The sequence below is a fragment of the Ursus maritimus genome, unplaced genomic scaffold (genome assembly GCF_017311325.1).
Source record: "Ursus maritimus isolate PB19 unplaced genomic scaffold, ASM1731132v1 scaffold_17, whole genome shotgun sequence".
Taxonomy (NCBI): domain Eukaryota; kingdom Metazoa; phylum Chordata; class Mammalia; order Carnivora; family Ursidae; genus Ursus; species Ursus maritimus.
In genome coordinates this window covers 47,267,669-47,277,692 of record NW_024424119.1, presented here as the reverse complement: position 1 = coordinate 47,277,692, position 10,024 = coordinate 47,267,669, and positions in this window count along the sequence as shown.

Below are 10,024 nucleotides of genomic sequence, written 5' to 3'. Positions count from 1 at the left end.
TTGAGACTGAAGCCCCAGATAGTGGTGTGGTTGAGGGGTGCTGTGGGGGGCCGTAGTGGTCAGGGTCATGGGCCTCGGCCTGGAGAGGTGGCCTGTCTGGCAAGCAATGACAGCTTCCAGCATCTAGAATGTGTCCAGGAGCAAGGCTGGACCAGGAGCGGGGCCTTCATCAGGATGTGGGGGAGTAGGGGCTTTCCCCACACAGTGGAAGGTGCAAAAAGGGCCTGCGAGGTCACACTCGAGGCCAAGCCAGCTGTCCACCGCCTCCACTACCCCCCAGACTTCTTCCCGAAAGCCACTAACAAATTTGTTGACATCCTTCCCAGAAAATGGCCCCGTCGCGTCAGGGCCATGCTGACCCCAGACTTGGATGACTCTGTCTCTCTCAACACAGGTGGAACCAGGGGCCTGGTCAAATGTGGATATTTATACACACATAGACCCTTGGGGAGTGTATTTTTTAAATAAAGTCACCCGAAGCTGGACTGAGGGTGAGCCTGGGGAGACATCAGGGCCCTAACAGGGGGCAGAAGGCCAGTGGCAGGGTCATTGTGTTTCTTTGTGTGCTGTGTGACTTAAAGGAAGCCTCTTGACATCTCTGGGCCTCAGATGCCCATGTGCTAAATAGAGATGAGACATCTCCGTCTCCACCCAGCCCACCTCCATAGGGTTCCATCAGGATCTAGAAATCCCTCCCCCCCAACCAGCACCGATATGTTCCCTCCTGTCCTCCAGAAACCCAGAGATGATGCAGTTCCTTCGTACATGTCAACAACCTGTCATAAAATCCTGGGATGTCAGAGGTAGAAGGAACCTGTGGAATCGGTGATGGGACAGGAGAAGCTGAGGCCTCACGAACAGCCACTTGCCCCGGGGATGCTGCCTAATTCATCACGAGCCCAGATCTGGCATCAATTCCCCAATCATCAGGGGTCTCATTGCCCCTCACACCCCAGCACAGAGCAGTCAGGGTGGGGCAGCTTCGCTCCCTGCAGATGGAAAAGGGAGGCGGAGACAGGTTGTGACTTGCCCAATGTCACACGTGAGTGATGGGGGCAAGGCCACCTTGGGAGTTAAACGGAACTGCCAAGACCCCCCTTCCCCCTTTGACTCCTTGGGCTGCCACCCGCCCCCCCATGCCTGCTATCTTCTGCCCACAGGTACCCTGGGCTTTTCTGCTTCAGACCGGCTGCCCCCGAAGCTCAGGGCTCCAATCCCAGGACTGGGGGAGGCTGGGATCCACTCTCCAGGCCCCAGCCCCAGCCCTCCTTCCTCACCCCCACCCCAGCAGCCAGCGTTTCAACCCAGATGGCCGAGCCTGAAGCAACTCTCTCCCTGCACTTCCTCTCCCTGCCCTGACCCAGAAATGCTGCCAAGCTCCAGGTGGGCCCCCAGCCCCTCCTTCTCTAGGCCCAGGCCTGGGGCTGAGGCTCCAGGTCTCCGGGCTTCTTCCTCCCCTTCTAGTTGATGGGCCCAGACAGCTCCACACCCACTGGGTGACCAGAGGGGGTGGCATATGGTCCCAGTGTGAGGTCAGAAAGCCCCCTCCCTTCCCAGGCAGGCCTGCCGGGTCATCTGTGAACCACTTCATGGCTGGCACTGGCCTGGGTTCCAGTCGGGAGGGGCCTCGCTCAAACCTTGCAGATCCCACTGAGGAGGACAGATGAACTGGCCCAGTAGCCAGCTCCCAGGAAGCTCCCATCTAAGCGGGGTGCTGAAAGAGTAGAGGATGTGGGGTAATGAATCAGCCCTTCTTGGCTGTGTGACCCCAGACTAGTGTCTTCACCTCCCTGTGCCTTCAATTCCTCAACTACTGAATGGGCTTAGTGATACTTACACTTTGTGAGGTTGTAGAAAGTCAAACAGCATAGCGAGTCAAAACCCTGCATATAAACTGACTGATACCTGTCCCTCTGGGCTATTTCTTTTCTCACTTATCCGGGCTCGTCAAGAGCAGGATAGGCAGAGCTGTTCAGCAGAGTTACCAGCCCAGAGTAGGCTCAGTAAGACTAAGTAGGAGGGATGGTAGCAGCATTTGAGAGAAGTGGCTGACCCCATCTGATTTGGAGTCAGCACTAAGGAATTCAAAGGAGGGAGAAGTCCTGGAAGACTGCCTGGAAGAAGAGTCATGGCATTGAGCCAGAAGGCTGAGTAGGAGTTGATTGGGTAGAGAGCAGAGGACTATATTCTTGGAAGCAGAAACAGCACGAGCAAAGGCCCTGAGGTAGAAACCAGCAAGGCATATGCTGAGGGCAGTGTGTAGAACTGTGAGGTTGGAACAGAGGATGAGGTGGGGTCTTGGGAGCAGGTTGTATGGGGTGTAGACCCAAGTGGCAGTGAGGCCCAGGCAGCCCCTTCATAAGGGGAGAAATGAAGTGGTAAAGAAAGAACACTGACCAAGGAGGCAGAGAATCAGGCTCGAGGCCTAGCTCTGTGGCTGCATGGCTACCTGACTTTGATACGTCATACACCTCTCTGATCACAACTCCACAACTATAAGGGAAGGCCTGGCTTTAAAAGGCAGGACTGCAGGTGGGAGGCAGGGCCTGCAGATGAGGGGCTAGGTCAGATGTCCATAAACTACACTGAAGCATTCAGAAACAGAGTTGAGGGCGCCCCTCTCAACATCACTGAATCCAACTTTTGGTGGGTAGAGCTAAAGAACCCATAGTTTTAAAGTTTTCTAGCAGCTTTCTTGGGGAGCCCCTGGCTAAGATGGTTGTACACTCAGCTGGATATCTTTCCAATCCCTGAGCATGCCATACATGGCCCCGCCTCAGGGCCTTTGCATGTGCTGTTCCTTCTGCCTCACCCACTAACCCCAGATCTTCAGATGGCCAGCTCCTTCCTGTCACTCAGGCCTTGGCTCAAATTCACACCCTCAGAGGCCTTCCCTGGCCACCTTATCTCGAGTGCTTCTGCCCCAGTCCTCACACCCTGTCCCATCACCTTGTCCTATTATCTTCAACCTCCCGCTGCATAAAACTATCTTCTCTGCGGATTCGGTTGTTCACTAATTGTCTTCCCCTAAACTGTAATAAGGGCAGAGGCCTTGTCAGTCCCATCGCAGCCATTCACCACTTGGTGAATGAGGTGACTAGAGGGAGCTGGGCTCAAAGCCCCTCTTCTTTTCTCAAGAAGGGCAGCTGCGGGACCAGGGGCAAGTCACTTCACCTCTCTGGGCCTGGCTCTCCTCCATGGGACACGCAGAGAGCAGGCTGCAGAGCTGACTTTCAGGCAGCAATCTGGTGCTGATCTGGAGGCCAGGCTGTAAGTCCTGACTAACCCGGAGCTGGCAGAGAATAAGGGAACGGACGAGTAAGCACCTTTGCTCTGCGGTGTGCCTCTGAGCATGTCCCCTCCCATTTGCAGCCCCCCACCCTGTTTCTCCTCCTGAAAAATAGGGTTGGCCTGGGGGGGCCCTTGGACACTTACACGCAGAGCGTCTGTGCCCAGTCCCGAACATAAATGGGAACCACAGCAGGTGTTAAGAGGAGGGGCAGGCTGGGCCAGAACCATGGTTCTCACACGTACCGGCCTTTCCTGGGGATCCCACCCAGCCCGACGCTGGCATCCCAGGACCACATAGGTGAGAATTAAGTGTAGCTTCTGTAACCTGTCACCCCTCAACTCTTGAGAGCAAGAACAATGCCGGCCCTGCCCCCATTCTGGAAACAGCATTTTGTCTGGAAATTCCACCAAGGGGAGGAGGAAGGGCTGGGGCCCTAGAATTTCTGTGCCTGCTCAAACAGGAAGTAGCCAAAAGTTTGGGGCCAAGGAAAACAAGTTCAGGGTCATCCTGGAAATCAGCAGTCCCCTTGGCTGTGACTTGCCCCTCTCACAAGTGGGGCTCTCCTCCTGATTAATGATTAACATAGACAGACAGATGGTGTGTGAAAGGGGGATGGTCCAGGACCACAGGCAAAGGCCTAAAAGGAAGCAAAATTCACCCAGTCTCATCTGGCATACCTTTGATGATGGGGAGCTCACTACCAAATGATCCCTCCCCCGCTTCCACTCCATCCTCAAACAGTCTACAAGTGACAGTGCCTTCCCACAACTAGGAATTGCAGAAGGCCTTCAGGGATCTAGTGGTCAACCAGGGCTGACCCAGGGCTCAGAGGGCTTGGGACTTGCCCAGGGTCTTCCCGCAGTTCCCAGGAGTAGAGGAAGCTATTACAGGCACAGTAAGGAGGAGCCAGTAGGAAGGCCAGGGCTGGAGTTTGAGCTTCAGCCCCACCCCCACATCCCTCCGGGCTAAAATGCCTAAGTTAAATTGGGGGGGGGCTGACCTCTAGCTGACCTTTATTAGAAAGCCCAGAGGACGCTTGGAGGAGGGGAACTGAGACAGCGTGGAGGTGACCTGGGTTACAAAGGCCCCTATGCAGCCTGTCTCACCCACAGCCTTTCTCCTCTTCCCTGTAGCCTCTGCCTCCGGAAGCTGCAAGAGGGCTTCAGAACTTTCTAGACCTGCTTTCTCTGCCCTTGGGTTTCTTATGTCCTCCTGTTGCCCCTCTTTCCCAGCCAGCCCCCGTACATGGGCTTCCGTGCACACACAGACCGTCTTCCCACTGAGGCCCACATCTCCCCCTCCCCAGTGGGTTCCTTCCAGGCCCTGCCAACCCCAGGGCCCACAGAGCAGCCTGGGACCCTCTGGAATAGCTGGTGGTGCTGCCCCCTACTGGGCTATAGAGCCCTAGGACAAAGTCCTTGGCCCTGGTGCCACCACGGGGAAGGAGGGCTGTGCCTTTTGAGATGCCCCAGGGTGGCATGGCACAGGGTTCCAGTCTGCTGAGTGACGTGAACTGCCCCCCCACCCTCTCTGGGCCCCTATGCCCACTGGAGCGAAAGGGATGGCGCAGAACCTCCGTTCTCAGGTTGGAGGCGTGTCAGTCCCGTGGCAAGCAGGTTAAAATGCAGATGCCCAGGCCCACTGGGGAGAGTCTGGTTTAGCCAGCCTGGGAAGAGCCCAGGAGTCTGCATTCTTCCCCAGCCGGGAGTGAGCTCACCCTGGCCACACTGGCCCCCTTTTGCTCTCTGTCTCAGATCCCCGGCTCTGTATGGGTTCTGGGACTCCAGCCTCCAATGGCGTCATAAGCCTCTTCCAAACTGCCACCTGTCTCCTGTCCCTTTCTCAGCACTCCACACGTGGCAGGCAGGCAGGGATGCCAAGCCTTACAGTACAGATGGGGAAACCGAGGCTCAGAATGGAGAACAACAAAGTTTGCCCACAGTCCTCGTCCCTCAGAGAAGCCCCTGGCTTCCACCTCCCTCCCCAGCTCCCCAAACACTATGGAGATTCTGGGGCCCCACAGGTCAGTTCAGGCCGGGCAGCAGCCTTGACTGGCCCCCTTTGTCCTGGTCCATGTGCCCTGCGACCTCACCAGGTCCTGGGCTGATTAAAATATCCCCTTACAGTTCCAGGAGGTCTGGTGTCCCTTTACAGGGCTGGGAGGGACACGGGCCCATCTGAGGACACTGCCAACTTGGTACTGCCCTCTGGCCGGCCTCAGGAGCCGAACATTGCCCGCCCCACAGAGATGAGAGAGCGTTCACCTGAAGTGTTTACGGAGGCCAGCCAGGAGAAGCCAAGGCCCAGGGAGGGGACCTTGCCCAAGGTCACACAGGCCCCAGTTATTAACCCCAACACAGAGCTTCCTCTCTGCCAGGTAGTAAGAAATCAGTGCGGCCACAGAACACCCGTAAGAGGCGGACACTATCCTTCTCCCATTTTGCAGGCACAGAAAGGTGACCGCGGCAGACAAGGGACTCGACCTCACGTAGTCTGGCTCCTAATGGTGACCCCTTGCTGCCACAAATGGCCTCCCCTCTCCTGTCCTTGGGCCATTTTGTTTGCAAAAAGGCATGTTATAGCAATGAGGCTGGGCCCTGAGGTGGGGGGGTGGTCACTGCGTGTTACCCCAGTCCCCGACCTCACCTCTCGCCACGGCCTACACCTAACGGTTCCTCAGCCACGCCGGTCCGCCGTCCTCTAGCCCCCAGTTCTCTCTTTGTGTCTTTGTTCCCACTGTTCCCCTCGGGACACAGGGCAGGCTCCCTAGACTCGGAGCGCTCTGTGAAGCCGGCTATCGCTAGCTCCAAAGACGAACTTGAGTCTGTCCTCTTCTCTCCACTATCACTACTCAAATCCAGGTCGCCACCATCTCTAGCTTTGGGAACACCCACAGCCCCTGACTCGTCCTCCCAAATCCTCCTCAAGTTGATTTTCTGCAAAGCAGCCCGAGTGAGGATTTTACAGCAGCCCTCTGTCCCGGCCACCCTGGCCTTGCTCGCCTGTGGACACCCGTTCCAGCTCATCCCTCCACCCCCCGCTCTCCTGAGCCGCCTGGCCCACTCCCATTCCTTCTTCCTTTTCAGAGAAACCACCCCCTTGCCACCCCAACCTCATTGCCTCCCCCCCAAGGCCTGCCCACCCCATTTTCTTCGGGCCCCCCTGCACCTCTTCTCCAGGGAGCCCTCTGCAACGTGCAATGATATCCATGTTTTGGTGTTTCATCTCACATTTGCCTCTCCTGGCACGCTGCCCTGCCCAAGGATCAGGTCCTGCCCGCCTGGCTCACATCACCACCCCGGTGCCCGGCCCGGTGCCGTCACGTGGCTGCTGCCGATTGAGAGGGGAAGGGTGTCACGGTCATGAATGCGGGAAAGTGCCACACACATGAGCGTGCCCTGGAGTCCCTGGACCTCTGGGCCTCTGAGTACCATGAAGCGAAAGGGGGCCAAATGACCCCCCCCAGACAAGTCACAGCTCAGGACTTACTAATTTCCTCCCTGCAGGTTTTGATGCTTTCATTCTATGATGTATAGCCCATCCGATAAATTTCCCCATTACCTTTCACACGCCACGTGCTGCCTTTCTACCAGTTCGTAATACATTTGGCTCACTGGCTTCTCCCCGGAGAAATCTAAGGCTTGACTCCAACTTGGGAGCAGACCCGCGAGGCCACGTGGGATTCCAAGGGCTCATTTCAGGCCCAAACCTCGAGCAGGTCGAGCCTCGCACTCAGGACTAACTGGGCAAGTCCCCAACTCCCCTCCCGCCCTCCCTCTGGCAGGCCTCCTGGCAGAAACAACGCAGGCTGTGTTGTCCAGGGCCCACTGGGGCCTTGGTGGCCAGTTTGAAGGCTGGGCTGCAGACTCTAGTGCGTCTCCCAGCCTCGATGGTTTCCAGAGACTCCACAGACATGATCTTAATCTACCTCTAACGCCCCGAGGAAGGCGGGAACTCATCAGACCTGCTCACAGTTGAAGAAACTTCTCCGAAACACAGGAGATGGCATCCCAGCCCTGCTTAGCCCACTGGGTTCAGGTGCAGCCAGCAGAGATCTCCGAAGGCAGCCACTGTGCCAGGCATTGTGCCAAGTGCTTGACTGGAGTAGCCTCACTCACAGCCAGCTTTAAAGGCCAAAGGTACTGTAAGCCCATTTTACAGATGGGGAAATCAAGCCTCAGAGAGAAGCAACTTCCCTAGGTTTGTATAGGAAGCAAATGGCAATGAACTAGAGGAAGTACTACTAATATGAGGGATAAGAAAGGTCTAGAAGCTACAGGGAGCACACAGCTAGAGGCAGAGCTACCCACTCAAAAAAAAAACAAACAAAAAAAAAAGAAGTGACAGGGATGCAGGGAGAGCTCAGCAAGTTAGGGGTTGGAATCCGCCCCCCCCCGGGAGAGCTCGGCTGTGTGACCAGGGGCAAAGCCCTTCCTCTCTCTGGGCTTCATCTCCCCCCCACCCTAGAATATGAATACTGTCCTGCCCTGCCCGGGGCTACACAGGGCTTGCATGAGGCAACATGCAGGAAGCTGCCTTGTCAACCGTCCAGTCCGGGGCAGAGTCATTTCTGCGTGTTGGAACAGTGAAGGAAGACATCATGCAAAGAGCTGCAGGGAACCTCGGTCCGCCTCTGAACCGTGCTGGGATCTGGACAGAAGACCCGGGCTCCTCCTCGGATCACAAGCTGCTTACCTCCCTCTGGGATCGGGCACCTCCCCCCGAGGCATGGGGGCGACCAGGCGGCCCTCCTGCTCCCGGGACCACAGATCCCCACACTGCCCAGCCGGCTGTGGGGCACGGACCAGAGGGCATTGCAGGCCGGCCTGGCCCGGGTCCCCCCCTGAGGCCCACGGCCCTCGGCCACTAAGTCTGCTGTCCAGCCCGGTCCAGCTCCTGAAAGTTTCTGCTTCTGCTTTATAGTTTCCGTGGCAACCACCTCTCTCCTTTCGAATGTCTTCCTCTCCCCAGTCACTTTGCCATCTGAAGAGGCAAGTTTCTCTCTTCTTTATGAGATGAGGAGAATAGAAGTGGATTGGGGTAAGAGGTCAGGGGTGCAGCCAGGGGCGAGTGCAGCCACAGTGTGCCCCCCCCCCAAAGACCTCTGGGCCTGGACTGCCCACAGGGCCCCCCACAGCAGGCTTCTCCAAATGTGACTGCGGGCCCTGCAGGAGCAGCTCAGGCTGGGGTGGGGGTGGGGCGAATGTCAAGGCTTTGCAAGCTGGCTGGGCCCAAATCTGCCTGCCACTGTCCGTCTTCACCCACCAGCGCCCTGTGTTTGGACCACGGCCACCCCCCCTGCCCCACGCTCTCTGCTTGTGGGAATCCTTCCTTTCCCAAGGCCTGGCTGCAAAATCGTCCCACAGGAAGTCCCCGCTGATGCTGCCGCCACCCGTCAGAACCCCCCACTTCCCCACTCTATCTGTTCCTCCCCCACCCAACCGCCGCCCACTGCGACGGCCTTCCACCCTGCAAGCAGAGCTGATGTCCCCCTCACTCCATGTCCCAGCAGAGCCACAGGGGGGGCCACACGGAACCTGGGGCCACAGAGTTCCGGGCTCTAGTCCACGTTCTACCACCAGCGGGCCGTGGGCTGGCCACACACTTGCTCTAGAACTCTAGCTTCCCCGTGGTCAAATAAGAATGGCACTCACTTCTTCCCGGGCTGTTGAAGACTGAAATGAGTTTGCAGGTCTGAAAGAGCTTGGAAAATTGTGAAGTGCTGTGGGGAGTCCGGGAGTATTTTTAGGCACTGAACTAGTGCTGCCAATGAATAGTCCAAAGGCCTCCTTGACCCCACGGGTCTCTCGGCTCTCTTTCTCCACCTGCTGACCTCCCGAGGCATTGACTCCACACCAAGTCCTGGGCCACCAGCTTCCCTGATGCGCGCGCGCGCGCGCGCGCACACACACACACACACACACACACATACACACAGCCCCTGACACACGAGGGGCCCGCAGCTCAGCCAGTGCCTGCTGTTCGCTGGGGGGGCTGAGGATACCGCTGAGGCCCGAGTCAGAAGGGAGCAGCCCAGGCCATGCGGCAGGGCAAGCGTAGAGGAATAGCTTCTTCCTAGCCGGTGGGGACTGGGGGCTGGGGCTGGGGCCCGAGGCAGTCCCAGCAAGGGCTCCCCCACCCACTGGGCTGTTCACTGCCTTCTCCTGTTCCACTGGGACCCACCCCTCCCCTTATGGTCTGGTGGGCTACCCAGGAACACCTCCCAAATGTGCTGTCCCCAGAGAAAGGTCTCTCCCTCCCCCACACCAGGGCCTCCCTCCTTTCTCTGGTGTTGACAGTGAACTTCACCCCTACTGCCCGCCCAGCCTCAGACCTACACGTCACCCCTTCCAAAATGCTCACAGAGGCTGCACCTGCCCAGGCTTGTGCTAGGAGAGGGCTGGTTTCCGTGCGCAAGGGGATGCCTGGGGCTGGGGCAGCTCCTGTGGACACCTGAGGACCATTTCACTTCCCTGCGAAGACCCGCGGAATCAGAGGGTTTTAAGCAGGCTCGAGAAAAACGAACAAAGACTCGTGAAATGTCAGGACAAGTGAATGAAGACAGGGTCGACTCCCTCCTGGGCCTGCCCTTCTGTCCCCCTCTCTGCTCCTGGTTCAAGAGCCCAGGATTCCCACAGCTGGCATTGGGAAGCCAGGCCATTCCATCCCCACACAGGGATGCCTGAGAGACACTTCCCAGGAGCTGGCATGTGAAAACCCATGCAAATACTA